The sequence below is a fragment of the Elephantulus edwardii genome, unplaced genomic scaffold, assembly GCF_000299155.1.
Source record: "Elephantulus edwardii isolate Elephantulus edwardi_28Jun2011 unplaced genomic scaffold, EleEdw1.0 scaffold00191, whole genome shotgun sequence".
In the NCBI taxonomy this organism is placed as follows: domain Eukaryota; kingdom Metazoa; phylum Chordata; class Mammalia; order Macroscelidea; family Macroscelididae; genus Elephantulus; species Elephantulus edwardii.
The window spans coordinates 2558834-2576017 of record NW_006399941.1 but is presented as its reverse complement, the minus strand read 5'-3'; the positions used below and the strand labels follow the sequence as shown (position 1 = coordinate 2576017).

The window sequence follows — 17184 nt, the reverse complement described above, 5'->3', positions numbered from 1 at the left end:
GGGCCGGGGTGGGGCCTCCCGAGGCGGGCAGGCAGGTGCCGGAGCGCGGGGCCCGGCTCCGCGGCCACCGGGTCAGGGGCACAGAGCTGGGGAAGGGGGCTGCGGCCTGGGACACCCCGGGCCACCGTGGAGAGGAACTGGGGTCGGACTCTGCTGGAAGGCGGAGGGCCGGTTGGTCGGGACCCCCTGGATGGACCTGCCCAGAGCCTGCCACCAGGGTACGTCCGCTCCATCCTTGAAATTCCTCAGTGACTTTTCCGTGCTCAGTGGAGTTTTTTGTTTGTTTTTTTCTTACTGCTTGCCTCTGAGAGTGCTATTTGGGGCCAACCCTCGATTCCCACACCCCTCAGTACAGTGGGGAGCAACTGAGCCTCCCCCGGCCTGGGTCAGTCTTGACTGTCCCCTTTGATTGATTGTCCCCCTCTGTCGCTTTCCCCCTTCCACCCTCTCACCGTCGTCCCTTCTCCCTACGACCTTATCCTTCAAATAGAGTTTCCTTTTGGAATGTTACTGCCCTGAAGTTCATTCATTCATTCAGAAAATAGATTTTGAGCAATGGCAGCAAGAAGGAGAACTGTGTCAGGCAGCGTTCTAATAAGCACTTGGGTTGTGTATCAGTGAAGAAAACAAACATCTCTGCACTTAATTGAGGGGGGAGGAGCAACCGTAAACAATAAGTATATAAGTAAATGATAGAGTATAGTAGAAGGTCGTTTAAGTATTGTGGAAACAGAAAAGGCATCTTTACCCCTATTTGAGTATATAAGGGATTTGAGGGAACAGTGGTCCAGGCAGCCTGAAGGCAGACCACAAGTGTGTCTGGGATGTTGGAGGCATCCAGGAGGCCAGCGTGGAGGAAGGAAGCTCAGTGGGTGAGGAGGAGGTCAGCCCTTGTCCCCTCGGCGCTGAGCTCCTGACCCAGATGCCTAATTAGATGGGTCTCATCTTGGATTTGTGATGCATTTTCTGCTTCTGTCTCCAGCGCGTTAACCACTAATATGCAAAAGCACCCCCAAGTTTCTTACCTCTGGTTACCCTCCCATTTTAGCAAAGGCTTTGGTCAAACACTGCTTCTCTAAGACCCTCTTGGGACCTGCACCCTTTGCATATATATATCTTTAAATTTGTCTCTTGTGGAGAGCACCCTTAATAGGGGTCTTATTTTTAGGTCTTATATTTTAAAATATAAACCACTTCCTCTGCTAGTTAACATTTGGTGAGGCGTTTGGGTCACTTTACATTTTCTACAGGCTCCCAGCCTTCCCCCACCCCACCCCCAGCATTGTGTCTTTTGTTATGTAATGTGTTCCATTTCACTTTGTGCCTTTATTTTTTTGATTGAGCCCTTGGTTGAAGTGCAAACTGATCTTTAACCTTTCCTCTTTAGTGAGATTAAACCACAAGTAGAAAGTCTCCTGAAATGTGGCCAGAGTTCAGGAATGTTCAAAATCGTCATCTGCCACTTGTGCGTGTTGTAGTTGGATGAGTTTTCTCACTTTGCCCACAGTGCCTGATAAATTTCCTTTGAGGGGTAGTTAGGGAAAGGGAGTGGTTCAGTCCCAGAATAAGCCTCAAGTGGTCACATTTCTTCAGATCCTAATAGTTGGCAGTTTCGTTTGCTTGCATGAAAATATGCTGTGTTGACGCCATCCTTCTCTGCTGTAAACGATCTCTAAAAATATTTTGTAAAAGTGCAAGGATCTGATCCAAACAGTGGATATTTTTGCAAAGGTAAGAATAGAAGAGGGTAAGGAAGCAAATTCTTTTTAAAGGTATCATTTCCCCAGCAAGCAGGTTGTGTCTTCTCTTAGTTTGGGATATGCTTGTGGACTCAGCGTGAGAGTGTTGGATCTCACGACCTTTTGGGGCCTCAGTAGGATAAGACTTCCACAAATCAGGATTCATGAGAAGACTGTCATTCTCCTGTCTCTGCTTGCCTTCCCCTCAGCTTGCCTTCATCTCTTCTGCATGGAGAGCATGTCCTGCTAGTACACGCATCTTTTTTTTTTTTTTTTTAAATTTATTATTTTTGTGTGCGTGTACCGTCAAATCAGATCTGACTGGTACAGGAGGAGATTGCCCCTCCTTCCCCGGCAGAGCATCTGGTGGATTTGAACCGTGCACCTCTGGGGTTGTAGTTGCAGCTTCTTGCCACTAGGCCACCAGAGCTCGCCTAGTACACACATCTTTGCATGCATCTTTCTTTGGTTAGCGAGGAAATTGCATGGCTTCTCTGGTGCACTTTGCTGGTAATCTTGGAGCTGCCAAAATATTCCTATTCCTGTAGGATGCAATGATACCTGCCCTTGGTGATGAACTTGGAAATGGGCTCTTCAGTGTCAGGAGGCTCAGCAATATATGCCTTCAGTAGGCCCAAGAGTCTTATCAAGAGGTAGTACTTTGTGTTAAACACAAAAGTGCTAAATGGAGAAAGTATTTAAAGATGATGCTTTCAAGCCTGGTGGGCTTTCTCTATTCCCTTGTGATCAGGAAAGGTGGGCATGGAGTTTGTTGAGGTGGTAGTCTGTGGGCACCCTCATGTCAGCTCTGACTCATAGCACCCTGGGTATAACAAGAACAGAACTGCCCGTTCCTGCGCCACCCTGTGCTGAAACCCATTATTGAAAGCACTTTGTCTTTCCTTCTGGCTGAGGGTCTGCCTCTTCAGTATCCATTAGTGCCAACTTTTGGAAGTGAACCTTTGACAGAGTAACTCTTCTATTACTGAGTCCCCTAAATCATGGAAGGTGAATGTTAAAATCCTGAACCATTATTTAGACTTTTGGGGCAAATTTTGGAAAAACAGTGCTGAAACAATTACAAATCAGTAAAGTAGATGAGAGTGGGAAGCAGATGGCTCAGGGATCTGAGAAAAGGAAGGAGACATCTAGAACTATTCTGGTGATACCTGATGGCCAGCGCCTGAAAATAGCCTCACTCCTCCCCCTGTGAGCACCGGGCATGGGGTACAGGAGGCGTGACTGCCCTGTGCTGCAAACTGCTGGGTGCTGAGGTCTCTTGGGGGGGCATCTGGTTATGGTCTGGGTGCCGAATCTTTCTTTCTTGCCAAGTAAAACAGCTGTTTGGATCCTTATAATTTCAGAAGCTGTAAGTGCTCGTTGTACAAAAATAGAAATACACAGATAGGCCAAAAATTAAAAACTGATAAGGAAGGATTTAATTTATTTAGTAACTTGGAAGGTATTGTGTTTTATATATATATATATATATATATATATATATATATATATACACATGCTTTTTTTTTTTGCCTACATGGGATTAATATTGCAGATCATGTTATTTTATATTGTTATTTTCCCTAAGAATATAAGTGGCAGACATCCTTCCACGTCAATTGTGAGCCTGCAGCATTATTTTAAATGCGGCCTTTGGTCTTCTACAGAGGGGACTGGTGCCATGATCCATAGGGAGTTGCAATGCTAACCTAAAGCCAAGCCTTCCTGGCAGTTCAAATCCTCCAGTGGATCTGAGGGAGAAAGAGGGACAGTTTCCTCCTGTGTGGTTTAGAGCTTCGGAAACCCAAGGTAGGGTCAGCTACCTATGAGTTGGGTCCGGCTCCATGCCAGTGAGTGACTGACTGACTTGGTCTGCTACAGTAAACGTGATGACGAGAAGTCAGGTAACACAGAGCTAGAGAAGTGTGGGTTTTATTCCCGATGATTCTTTACGTAGATGTTGTCTCTGGTACTGAGTGACAATTTTGATTCTTCAAATGTATCCATTTTTGGCCCTATTTAAGTGTGAATTTTAAGAATTGCTCTGCTAAATTGTAGAGCTTAGAAATGACTGTTCTCTGAACTTGTGAATAGAGAATTTAGTAGGTGGTCTTGGGGCACGCTGGTGACCTAGTGGTGGCTGGAAGCAGCACTTCAATCCCAAAGGTACAGGGTTTGCTCCTGGGAGAAGGATGGGTAGTCTCCTCTCGATTAATTGCCTTGTGTGAAAAACCCACCAGAGGGCCAACCATGGGTTGGTACCCACTCTGTGGTACACAACAACAACAACAACAACAACAGGTGGTCTTGAGAAAGGGTTCTGACTTAGTACAAGTATATTCCATAATTTATACGTGTTTTTATTGGCTGAGTTGCAGAAGTGGACCATTCATCCTGCGTCTTAGTCTGTCTTAATCTGGAAATTCTGGTGAAAACTGCCCACCGTGGGTGAACCTGCTGGTATTCAAAATCCCAGGGGCAGAGCTTCCAGCATCACAAGACCCAAGACCTACCTCAGTCCTAGCAACATGAGGAGTAATAAAGATAAAGCAGACTCCGAAACAAAGCAAAATGAACTCTTTTCTTTCCTTTTTTCTTTTTAAATAAAAGCACCTAGAACCTATAGCTTTGTTTTCGCCTTGTACTTAAGAGACCATTAATGAAAAAAAAAAAAAAAAGAGAGACCATTAATGATGACTTAACAAGCCATGAAAGGACATAAAAAAGTTGTTCCTAAAATACTCACTTTCTTAGCTGTGGCTTTGGCTTGCCGATCTGTCCCAAACTTCCGCTTTTCTCTCCTGGGGGTGCTTCCTGTGGCATCTCCCTGGGTCACGTCCAGCATCACACAGCTTCTGCAGCTGGAACCTCAGCACATGAGGCTGTCGTGGACTGCTTCCTCAGCCTGACCAAACATTGCCACGAGGTTGGAGCCAGCTGCTCTCCTGCATCCTTCTGCTGTCTGTGATGCTAACACCAGGGCTGTCATCAGGCGCTTAGGCCGCGGGAACCCACTTAGAAGTTTAAAGTTCTAGATTCGTCTCTGAACACCTGCAGCAGGTGTTCTTAGAATATATAATAATGTTAAGCCATCTTGTATAATCTTAACCTTTAGAGTTTTGTTGTTTTAGGGGCCTACCTTTTTTTTTTTTTTAATCACTGAATAAAAAGCCCTAAGTGCTGTTGAGTCAGAACTGACTTATACCTGACCTTCCCATGGGTTTACAGAGGCTTAAAATTGCACAGGAGGAGATGGTCCATCTGTCCTGGAGCGGCCAGTAGAGTCAAACTGCCTACCTTTGGGTAGACCACTAGCTACCTGAAAAAGTCCATCATTCCTGAGTACTGAACCTTGAGTCAGAACCTATCATGGCTGACCCTCCAGTGGGTTTTCAGAGGCAGTAAATCGCACAGGAGACCGCCCATCCTTCACCCTCAGAGCAGCTGGAGGATTCAAACTGTATATCTTTAGGTTGACATTGCAGTTCTTTACCACAGAGATACCAGAGCTTCCTATAGGGAAAAATCCTATACCCCATTTTTGTGATAAACACAATGTAATAACATTACAGGGTTTGGAAATTAGGTAGAAAAAATGTCCTGAATTATTCTATTTTGACCAAAGCAGTTTTCATTTTTTAGTATGTCCTCTCATTTTGGAGTCATATTGTGTATAAAAATTTAGAAATGAAGAACTATTATGGTTGTTGTTGTTAGGTGCCATCGAGTTGAGTAGGACTGATAGTGACCCTATGAACAAAAGATCTGAACATACTCCTATCCTGTGCCATTCTCACACTTCCTGACACAAGAATTCCTTGCAGCAGTCACCTTGTCAATCCACCTGGTCTTCCTCTCCTTCACTGACCCTCCACCCTTGCCAACATCATGTCCCTCTCCAAGGAATAGCATCTCATAGCAATATGTCCAAAGTATGTGAAGCGAAGCCACATCATTCTTGCCTCCAAAAAGCACTCTGGCTGCACCCACTCCAAGCCATATCTGTTTGTTTTTTTGGCTGTCCATGAGATGTTCAGTGCTCTTTCTCCTCTGTCTTTGTAATGACCTTTTGTATTCTTCCTGGATGATATTCTTGATATCCTCCCACAACTCAACTTTTCTTCCCTCAAAATGTCCAAGGCCTCAGAACTGTGCCTGAGATGGTTTTGAAATTCAGGTGGGATAGACACAAGGTCAAATTCTGGTTCCTGTGGACTTGACTTAATTTGCCTCGACTTTAGCGTGAACTTGCATGTGAGTAGTTGCTGGTCTGCTCCACAATCAGCACCTGGCTTCGTTTTCACAGCTGATGTTGAGCTTCTCCAGTGATTCTTTCCACAGATGTAATCTGTCTGATTCCTATGCATACCATCAGGTGAAATCCATGTGTGTAGCCCGCGTTTGTGTTTCTTATAAAATGTATTTGCAATGAATAGGTTGTTGATTGTGCAAAATTCTATCATTCCAGCTCCGGCTTCATTTCTGTCACCAAGTCCGTGTTTTCCAGCTGCTGATCCTTCTTTTCTATTCACAACCTTTGCATTCCAGTCACTCATTATTATTAATGCATCTTGATTGCATGTTTGATCAATCTCTGACTGTAATCGTTGGTAGAAGTCTTCTATTTCTTCTTCTTTGCCTCTGGTTGTTGGTGCATATATTTGAGTGATGGTGGTATTCACTGGACTTCCTTGTATGCATATGGATATTATCCTATCACTCACAACATTGTATTTCAGACGGATCTAGAAATGACTTTTTTAACTGTGAAAACAACCCTATTTTTCCTCACCTTTTCATCTCTAGCATGGTAGAGCATATGATCTTCTGACTCAAAATGTCCTATGCCAGTCTAACTCATCTCACCAATACCTAGTATGTCAATATTTATGCGTTCCACATACTCACAATTTTTCCCCCATATTGCTAGGAAAGGTTGTTCCTTGGAGAGGGACATCATGCTTGGGAATGTAGAGGGACAGTGAAGGAGAGGGAGACCTTCAACCAGGTGGGTTGATGTTGTGATGCAGCAATGGGCTCGAAGGTGTTGAAGATTGTGAGGATGGCATAGGATGGACAGGGTTCAGATCTGTTGTCCACAGGGTCACTTTGAGTCGTACTGGACTGGACAGCACCTAATTATAAGAAGGAAGTATGAAAGCTGTCAGAGATGGACAGTATGGGTGTCTCATCCCTGTGTAATGCCCTCTACTTTCCCGACACCGTCACTGTAAGGAGAGCAGAAGCTTGTCAGTAACTCTTCTTATAGTAAGGCTGGTTCCTCTAATCCTATTTTGTATTTCTACCTGAAAAGTCATCATGTAGCTGATGTTAGATGGATCTTAGCTGAACGCAGGGACTACCAGAACAATGTATATCTGTGTTTCATTGATTATGCAAAGGCCTTTGACTGTGTGGATCATAACAAACTGTGGCTGACTCTGAGAAGAATGAGAATCCCAGAACACTTGATCGTGCTAATGCAAAACCTATACTTGGACCAAAAGGCAGTCGTCAGAACAGAGCAGGGAAACACGGCATGGTTCAAAATTAGGAAGGGCGTATGCCAGGGATGTGTCCTATCTCCATACCTTTTTTAACCTGTATGCAGAACAGGTGAACAGATTATCCGAGAGGCTGGGTTCTATGAGGAGAAGTGTGGCGTCAGGATTGGTGGAAGATCTGTTAACAATCTGTGTTATGCATATTACACAACCCTGCTTGTTGAAACTGAGGAGGACCTGAAATGCTTGCTGCGGAGGGTCAAGGATTTCAGCCTTCAGTATGGATTGAGACTCAGTGTCAAGAAGACAAAGATTCTCACTACTGGACCAGTTGGCAGCATCAGGATGGATGGTGAAGAGATTGAGATTGCTAACTACTCTAGTTTGCTTGGCTCCATGGTCAACATTCTTGGCACAAGCAGCCAGGAAATAAAAAAATGTATTGCGATGGGAAAGTCTGCTATTCGGGACCTCTCCAGGGTACTGAAGAGCAATGGTGTCACTCTGGAGACTAAGGTGTGTCTTATACAGGCTATGGTCTTTTCAGTCACTTGTTATGCCATCAGAGAGTTGCACAATGACTAGGGAGGATAGAAGGAGAATTGATGCCTTTGAGCTGTGGTGCTGGAGAACAATATTGAATGTACCATGGACTGCCAGGAAAACAGATTCATCCTGTAGAGGGTTAATCCAGGCTGGTCCTTGGAGGCAAGGATTCTGGGGCTTTGTCTGACATACTTTGGACATGTTTTAAGGAGAGACAGGTCCTTGGAGAGGGACATCATGCTTGGGAGGGTGGAGGGACGGCATAAGAGGGGAAGACCCTCTATGAGGTGGATTGATTTCAGTGACTGGGGTAATCAGGATGGGTGTGTCAGAGGCAGTGTGATTGGCACAGGATAGAGCAGGGTTTAGGGCTGTTGTACATAGGGTCGCTATGAGTCGATGGCACGTAACAACAACAGCAGCAACAACCTGAAAAGTGAGAATAAAAAGTGGTTCTGATTTGACAGCAATGAGTGAGTTTTAGCTTATGTAGATTTGTATGAACATTTATGAAAATGAGCTTATACACATGGAACACTTAGCAGGTTAAGTGGTCAAAGTCAGCCTTCCATAGATGTGGGTGGTCAGTATGGTTACTTCCGAGAGTCCCTGACTTAACGATGGAACTCTGTTCTGACAGCCTGCTTGTGAGTGAGTTCTGACGTAAGTGGAACATCTCCCTCTCCCATATTACTGTCTTTTTAATTCAGTATCTTTAAGAAAACAATCTTGGTTAGGTGACAAATAAAAATCTGAGAATGCTAACATCTGCAGATTATAGTTTACAACATTGTATATAGTGCATAAATCAACAATAGAATGTGCTATACAAAAGATAACCCAACTGGGTGCAGTTTGCTGTTACTTGAATGGGTCATAATCAGAAAACACTTGTGGCCTTCTCTGTAAAGGGAGTAGAGCTGCTAACCCAGAGACCACGCCTCTTTGGCAGTTTAACTCCTCCTTGGGAGGAAAACAGGCAATTTCCTCCAAAGTAATTTACAATTTCAGAAACTCAATGGAAGGTCAGTTATGAGTCATTTTGATTCCATGGCAATGACTGACTTTTATGACCTGTACTCAGAGTTACTAAGAAATTATTGGTCAAGCTATTTGGATACTTTCAGAAAGTTCTTAATGCCCAGTCTTAGAGTACAGAAATCCTTCTGAGCTAAGGTATAAAGAACAGTTAAGGGGCTTTGTGGTGGTGATGTTGCCATGGTGTCGTGCCGGGAAAGTTGATTGTGTGGTAACTTAGAATATTTTTCACTGTCTCTAGAAGTTTCTTTTCCTCTTTTCTTTGTTGTTTTATACATTTGAGAATGGCTTAATTATATTTAAAATTCCAACCTAACGAGAATGCTTGCTTAATGGTTAAAGTTTTCTCTTGTTAGCATTTTCTCTTTGACATTTTGCTAGTTTCATTCTGCCTGATTTTTCTCCTCTCCCTTTGCTCGTTATCAAAGATCTGTTTCTGTCTGCTTATTATGTTCACTCAGTGTTTCAGTTGAAGTATGGATGTTGTTGTTGTTATGTGCCGTCGAGTCGCTTGCGACTCATAGCGACCCTATGTACAACAGCCCTAAACCCTGCTCTATCCTGTGCCAGTCGCACTGTCTCTGACACTCCCATCCCGATTATCCCAGTCACTGAATCAGTCCACCTCATAGAGGGCCTTCCCCTCCTGCGCTTGTACGTAGGGTTTTCAGAGGCCTGCTGTTTCAGAAGTGGATGGCCAGTCCTTCTTCCTAGTCTGTCTTAATGTGAATGTTCAGATTTAGAGACGTATCAGACCAGCAAGTTAAAGGTATATCCCTTATTGTGGAGTTAACTTTAGTGTCAGTGTTGTCCCTGCCTTTCTCACACGTGTCTTTACCAACTTATTTCCCTGCTACACCATCCACCAGGATACCCATCCACTTCTACCCCCTCCCTTCACATCTATCTCCCTTTGACCAGCCTTCCATCTAATAACTTATATATGAAGCTTCCTTGGCTTCTGTGATTCCAAACACATCAGCTGCTGGTAGTTCCTTATGTTGGGACCAATGTCTCTGAAGTTTAGTCGTAATGTTTCCCGAGCAAAGGTGATGCATCCTGTAGAACTGGTGTGTAGATAGGCTTAAATAAAATTACCTCTGGAAGCAATAACCGTTTATTTCAAAGGCAGCTGCAAGCCCTTGTTGTTTAGATTGTATTATTGAAATGCTTTTCCTAGGGTGAATTTATTGTCATTGTTCTGTCTTGTACTGCTGCTGCTCTTGACGCTTTCCCACAGATGATTGATGGGCACCTTTCGGAGGTGTGAATCCTAAGGTGTTTGCTCTTTGGAAAGGGAGCAGAGAGAAAAGGGGAAGGGGTTTTTGTGTGGGGAGAGACAAGAGAAGATCTCTGATAGTGGGGAGATATTTTTAAGCCTATCTTTTTCCTGTGTGACAGATTGCCGACTATACTACAGTCATTAAGGTCCTGACCTACTAGAGAGTTAGGGAGCTCTGGTGGCTTAGTGGTAAGTAGTTGTGCTGCCATCCTGAAGATATGTAGTTTGAATCCACCAGCTGCTCTGAGGAAGAAAGATGGGCAGTCCCCACCTGTGCTGTTAACTGCCTCAGAAAACCCTATGGAGGGTCAGCTGTGAGACAGTTTTGACTTCGTAGTACACAACAGCAAGAGGGCTTTAAAATAATGTGAAAATGTAGAATGCTGTAACCACAATGGAAAGCAGTGTGGCACTTTCTTAGAAAGCTGGTAATAGAAATGTTATTTAGTCCAGCAACCCCACTACCAAGTATATTCTCAAGAAATAAGAGCTGCGATACAGACTGACAGCACACATACTCATGCTTATTGCAGTGTTGCTTACAATAGCAACCAAAGTGTCTGTCAACAGATGAATGGCTAAAGGAACGTCTGATACAGTCACATAATGAAGTACTAAAAAGAGTGAGAACTTGTGAACTACTCTATAGCATAAATGAATCTGAAACAAATTGTGCTGAGTGAGTTAGGATATTGTTGTTGTTGTTACTGTGTGCCATTGAGTCTGAACCAATCCATAGTTGACCCTCCAGCAGGTTTTCAGAGGCAGTTAATCGAACGTGAGACTATCCATCTTTCTCCTGTGGAGCAGCTGGTGGATTGGAACCATGTGCCTTTGGGACTGCAGCACAGCTTCTTAACCACTAGGTCACTAAAGCTTCCTATTATGATATAAGACCATTATTATAAAAAAGCTGTGGGAAAGTTTTTGCACAAATAGAATCAATCTTGGATGGTCACCATGGATTGGAAGGGAGGGAGAGGAGAGTAATGATTAATAAATAAGTTGAGTGAAGGGAAAGGTAATTACATTGAAGTTGATTAGTTATTGCAGTTACAATAATAACTTGTAATGAGTGCTAGAAAACACTGTGAATAATTGTATGGAAAACCAATATGATCTGTAAGCTTTCACTCAAATAATGAAGTCATTAAAAAGAAGCAAATAAGAGAAAGTAGCGTAGAATGCCTTGAAGACAGTGGGCCCAGTTCTTCAGGTCAGACATCATCCCTGTAGCCCTGCCTTTTCTCCACACGGCATCATGAATTCCCGTTTTGCTGTTAGCCCTTCCCACAGCTCATACCCCTCACTGCTGCCCTGTGAAGTGTCAACTGCCCCCACAGACTGCTAGGAATGGCCCTCCCCAGCAGGCCTGGTGTGGTAGTGATCTGATACTTGGTGAAGACGCTGGGGCTGACCCTGGGGAGGAACTGTGTGACAGCAGGAAGTACCTTAGTCTTGTCTCCCAGAGTCTCCTGTGCCAACACTCTGAACATGATCTGACAGACCCTGCTTTTCCTCACCTGCACCCCCTGCCTTTCTGTTACCTGTCTGACACCTCCTCCCCCAGCTCACTTAGCTCTCATTAGTTTTGCTTCAGTTTCCCTTGCCTTATCTCAGCACCTGTGCTTCTGTACTCTTGGGGGTGAGACAGTAGCTCTTTTCCTTTCTGGACATCATCACTGGCTGCTCCTGACCCCTGGGTACCCACTGTGTGTAGAACATGGTTCCTGAGGAAGGGGAGATAGGAGAAAGCAGATGGACCTTGGCAGACCCTGAGGGACTCAGTGATGGCAGAGCTGTGCCTGGTGTCAGCCAGGTGGCGGGCAGAGAAGTGGCACTCTCTCTGTGTTGTTGTTGTGTACCATCAAGTCAGAATTGACCCATAGTTCACTCTCCAGCAGGTTTTTACACAGAAGGAGATTGCCCATCCTTCTCCTGTGGAGCAGATGGTGGATTCAAGCCGTGTGCCTTTAGAGTTATTGCTGGGACCATCATTGGGACTGTACTCTTTTTTTTTTTTAAATTTGTGTGTGTGTGTGTGTGTACCATCAAATCGGATCTGACTGGTACAGGAGGAGATTGTCCCTCCTTCCCCAGCAGAGCAGCCGGTGGATTCAAACCATGCACCTCTGGGATTGCAGTGCAGCTTCTTGCCACTAGGCCACCAGAGCTCCCCGGGACTGTACTCTTACAAGGCCAGCAGAAGACTTTGGATGTGGGGGTCAGGTGCTGTGTTGCTGAGGAGAGCGTTTCATTCTGAAGAGATCAGACTCTGGTGCATCCATGTGATGGGGACCTTAGACTTGTTTCTTCGCCTCCTGGAGACGTGCTTTCCTCATCTGTAGCCTGTGGATTAGTATCTCCCTGTCAGGCCTGTTTGTGGATTAGAAGGAATACATGTTGTCAGGAGGCACCAGTCCTTAGATAGCATGCTGGGCAAAGTGGAAGGTCAGCAAAAAAGAGGGAAACCTTCAACGAGATGGATTGACACAGGGAAGTGCAACAGTGGACTTGAGCTTGGCAGAGATGGCAAGCATGGTGCAGGATAGGACAGTGTTCAGGTCTGTCCATAGGGTCGCCAAGTCGCAATTGACTTAATGGCCCCTACTGGTGACCTAGAGGTAAGAAGCTGCACTGCAATCCCAAAGGCACGTGGTTCAAATCCACCATCTGCTTCAGGTGATGGTGGAAGGATGAGATTTACTGCCTTGGAAAACCCGCTGGAAGGTCAGTGTTAGGTCAGTTTCCACTTGAGGACAATCAGCACCAGCATCAACCATGTCTACCCAGCTCAAGGCCAGGTTTCTGCCAATAACAGAAGTCACTCTAGATGTCACTGTTATTGGGAGGATTCCGTTGAAGGGGAGCAGGTACGTATCTGAGCAGCATTTCCGTGTGTCTGCCACTCGTGTTAGGATCAGGAATGGGAAGATTCATCCAAGTGCTCTGTGCCCTGTGCTGCTGAGAGGCGGGTAGCATGCAGATGACAGTGGTGCATGGGGGTGGGCCTGTGAGCAAGCTGTGCACCCCATTCTCGTGAGACGCCAGGAGAAGCTGGGCCAGGTCTGGTCTCCTGTGAAGGACTCTGAACAGTCAGTATTAAAGTGGCTCAGATGTCGTGAGGAGGGGGACAGCAGGCAAGGGGGACCCCTCAGCGGCACACTGGGGGCTGGATGACGAGCATCTGCTGTCAATCTCGTACATGGGTGCGCTCAGTGAGAGAGGTTCTGCCAGAGTCTGAGGGGCACCGCTGGACGCACGGCTTCTCTGCCGCACATTGAAAGCTTCCCCTTTTTGATGTCAAGCAGCCTTACCATTTTCAGTCAGGCTGGAAGATGAGTCAGATAACACTCGCCCTCGTTCTGCTGCAAATCTGCTAACGCCTGGCCTCGTGGGATCGCCTGCTGCTTGGATAGCAGCTGGGGCAGAGGTGGTGGTGGGAGAGGTGTAGAAGGCAGTCCTGCAGCTGCTCCAAGTCACATCACTTAGCATCAGTTAGATGACAGCTGCACAGCTTTCACCTGAGTCCTTTCTGTGTACGCTTCGCAGTGCTCTCCTCTCTATTTTCAGGTGCATGGCTTTGGAGTGAACCAGAACCTTGCTGTTTGTGGGAAGATTTGGGCTGGGGATTTCCCCCTGAGCCTCAGTCTCCTGATCTGTGACGTGGATTTAGTCACCTACCCATCAGGTGCTGCTAGTATTAAGTGAGGCAGTCCAGGGAAAGCTGTTAATCTGGTGCCTGGCATGTAAGCGACACTGACACAGTGTTAATGGTCCTAGTTGCTGTTGGTGCTGACCTTACCCTCTGTGTGTGTGTGTGTGTGCACGTGCATGTGTATTTTCTTTGCACACCACTGCTTGTCCTGATGGTGGCAAGAGACGTGGACCTGCGTCTCTTTCCAGCGTTGTTCTTGTCTTCTGCTTCCTGAGCATCATGCCAGGAACCGGGGTGCTGTTCTCTGCAGGATTGTGCCCTGAACCACCTGGGTGCCTCACCATCTGCCCACAAGCCGTCCTTCCACAGCTATTTTTCACTGAGCTGTTTTCATGAGTGGCCTTTCTGCCCTCTTGTAACACTGCCTTTCCTTGTCTCAAGGGCTTCTAGGGGTTTGGGCAGCACACTGTGTCCAAGGCTGCTGTCTCCAGTTCCGTTTGCCTTTCCTGTCCTTTTAAGCCAGTCCTCCCTGTTTGTACCAGCAGGTCCCCCATTTCCTTATTGCTCTTGTGTACCATAGAGTTGGAACCAACTCGTAGCTGACCCTCCAGGGAGTTAGTAAATGACATGGAAAGAAATTGCCCGTCTTTCTCCTGTGAAGCAGCTGGTGATTTCGAACCTTGTGCCTTTGGGTTGGCAGCTTGTCTCTTTACCACCAGTGCTGCTTCTTTCCTTCATTACTCATTCTCCAAGCAGGTCACAGCCCCCACAGTGGCTTTAATTGGTGCCCTTGAGTGGTCTCCCCTCATCCTCATAACCACCATCCCTGTCTGGAGATCCCCTTGTGCCTGGGATCACCTACCACAAGAGTGTAACTTCATCCACAGCTCCTCCCCGTCTACACTGCTACACACCCTGGCCCTTTGCTGGGCTCCCTCTTCTGAGCAGCCTTCATAATGCTGTTTTCCTATTTAAGAGCTGCCCTCCCCTTCATCACCGCCTTCCCTTTGCCACTGACGCAAATCTTAACCAGCTTTCAAGACTGACCCCGTAACCTAGTATGGCATTGTTGAAAAAAGGTTGCTTTGGATTTGGGAATTTTAGGGCACTGTGTGGCCCCTCATTTCCTCACTTTTAGAAAGAGCTGGATTAGATGACTGCTTTCACACATGTTTTATCCAAAGAATCAATCTTTTTAGGCAGTGGCTTGTGGAGAACTTTTTCAGAATACACCATCTCCTTAGCTTAATTTAGAAGTTCCGATCTGCCCTAGGTACAGCAGCAGGAGGCACCTGCAGTAGCAACCTGCAGGTTTAAAATCACTTTTCAGGTAACTATCCACTCTTTCTCCCCTGACTCCAATCGGTCTCCTGCTGAGAACTTCTATTTTTATCATTTGAAATCATAAAGGGGACCCAACAGTACAGAGGGGAGTGGGGAAGAGAGAGAGGGAATATTAAGGGCACAGTCTGAAAGGTATTTGATTGGATGCCATGAGGAATTTTATTGCTGATGGCAGATAGATAGATAGTGGCTGAAAGCAGGGAATACCGGACAGATATTTGCAACTGTGTTTTAGTGACTATGCAAAGGCACTCAACTATGAAGATTGTAACAAATTATTGATAACATTGTGAAGAATGGGAATTGACAGCACTTGTTTTGTGCTCCCGGGACTATGTGCATACACCGGACCCTGTACATACACCAACAAGCTGTCTTTCTCCTCTTAGAATTTCCTTAAAGTACTGACCAGCATGGATGCCAGTTTAAAGATTAATGTGTGCTTGACCCAACCCATGGTATTTTCACTTGATTCATTATACATACAAAAGATAGACAGTGAATAAGGAAGACCAAAGGAGAATCGATGCCTTTAAATTTTGGTGTTGGCAAAGATTGTTGATTATTCCACTGACTGCCAAAAGAACAAACACCTTGGAAGAAATGCAGCCCGAGCGTTCACATACTTCGGCATGTTGTTCGCTGGGGCTAGTTCTTAGAAGGAAACATCAGACTTGGGAAAGGTGGATGGTCAAAAGAGAGGAAGACCTTCAGGGAACAAGGCTGGCAGAGTGCAGCAACAGCCTTGAACACAGCAGAGATTGTAGTGATGGCACGGGATCAGGCAAGGTTTCGGTCGGTTGTGCAGAGGGCCATTCAGGAGTCAGAACTGACTGGACAGTGGCCAACGACAGCAGCATATGGTCTAAAGTCAGAGCAGGCATGCGTTCGGGTTGTGCCTTTTCATGATGTTTGGTCTGTATGCTAAGCAAACCATCCAAGAAGCTAGACTGTATAGAGAGGAATGCAGCATCAAGATGGGAGGAAGACTCATGGCCTGCATTGTGCGGATGATATGACCCTGCTTGCTGAAAACAGAGACTTAAAACAGGTACTGATGAAGCTCAAAGCCTTCAGCATGGACTTCACTTGAACAGAAAGAACTGTCACAGCTATTATGTGCTGTTGTGTTAGAGCCAACTCATAGCTGACCCTCTGGCAGGTTTTCAGAGGCTGTAAATCACACAGAAGGAGATTATTCATCTTTCTTCCACTAACCAGCTGATGGATTTGAACCATGGCCCTTTGGGTAGGTAGCACAATTCCTTACTTCTAGGCAGTCTTCACAACTAGACAAACAGATAGCAGCATTATAAACAGAGGAGAGATTGAAGTTTCCGGGGATTTCCTTTTACTTTAATCCACAAGCAACACCATGGAAACAGCTGTCAGTTATTCAAGGCATAGAGTGCCTTGGACAAATTTGCTGAAAAAAGACCTCTTTAAAATGTCAAAGAGCATGGATGTCATTTTCAGGACTGAGGTGTGCCTGGCCCAAGTCAGGTAATTTCAGTTGCTGCACAATTGCATGTGAAAGCTTCACAGTGAGTAAGGAAGACTGAAGAAGAATTACTGTCTTAGAATTATCTGGTGAATATGGACTGCCAAAAGAACAAATAAATAAATCTATGTGGAGGAAGTGCAGCCAGCTGGCTCCTTGGCTCTCACATCCTTTGATCGCGTTATCAGGAAAGGCCATCCTCTGGAGAAGGCCATCATGCTTGGCAAAAGTAGAGGATCAGCAAAAAAGAAGGAGACCTTGAGCAAGAAGGATTGACAGACAGAGTGGCTGCAATGTCCTTGATGTGGGCGCAGCCCCGTCATGATTGGGAAGCTGGCACAGGATCAGGGGGTGGAATGTCAGGGTCTTTATGCACTGCAACAGATTATCTAAGCCTGCTGCTGCTTAGTTAACCCTTTGTCTTCGCAAGTCTTTGCTCATCACTGGTATTGCTCCCTTCTTTCTGTCCATGATGCAGGTCTATATGCAGTGCTGAGTTCTGGATGGGCAATTGAACATTTAGTCTGTTCTCCTTTATGCCTGCTGGCTTACTACCAGTGAGGCTTGCTATC

General features: G+C 45.6%; 1 protein-coding gene across 1 annotated transcript in view; it reads left to right on the top strand.

The window, feature by feature from the left end:
* The window catches only part of MTMR12 (myotubularin related protein 12), a 113920-nt gene that overhangs the window by 257 nt on the left and 96479 nt on the right, over nt 1-17184 (top strand). The gene's annotated exons all lie outside the window — the stretch shown is intronic.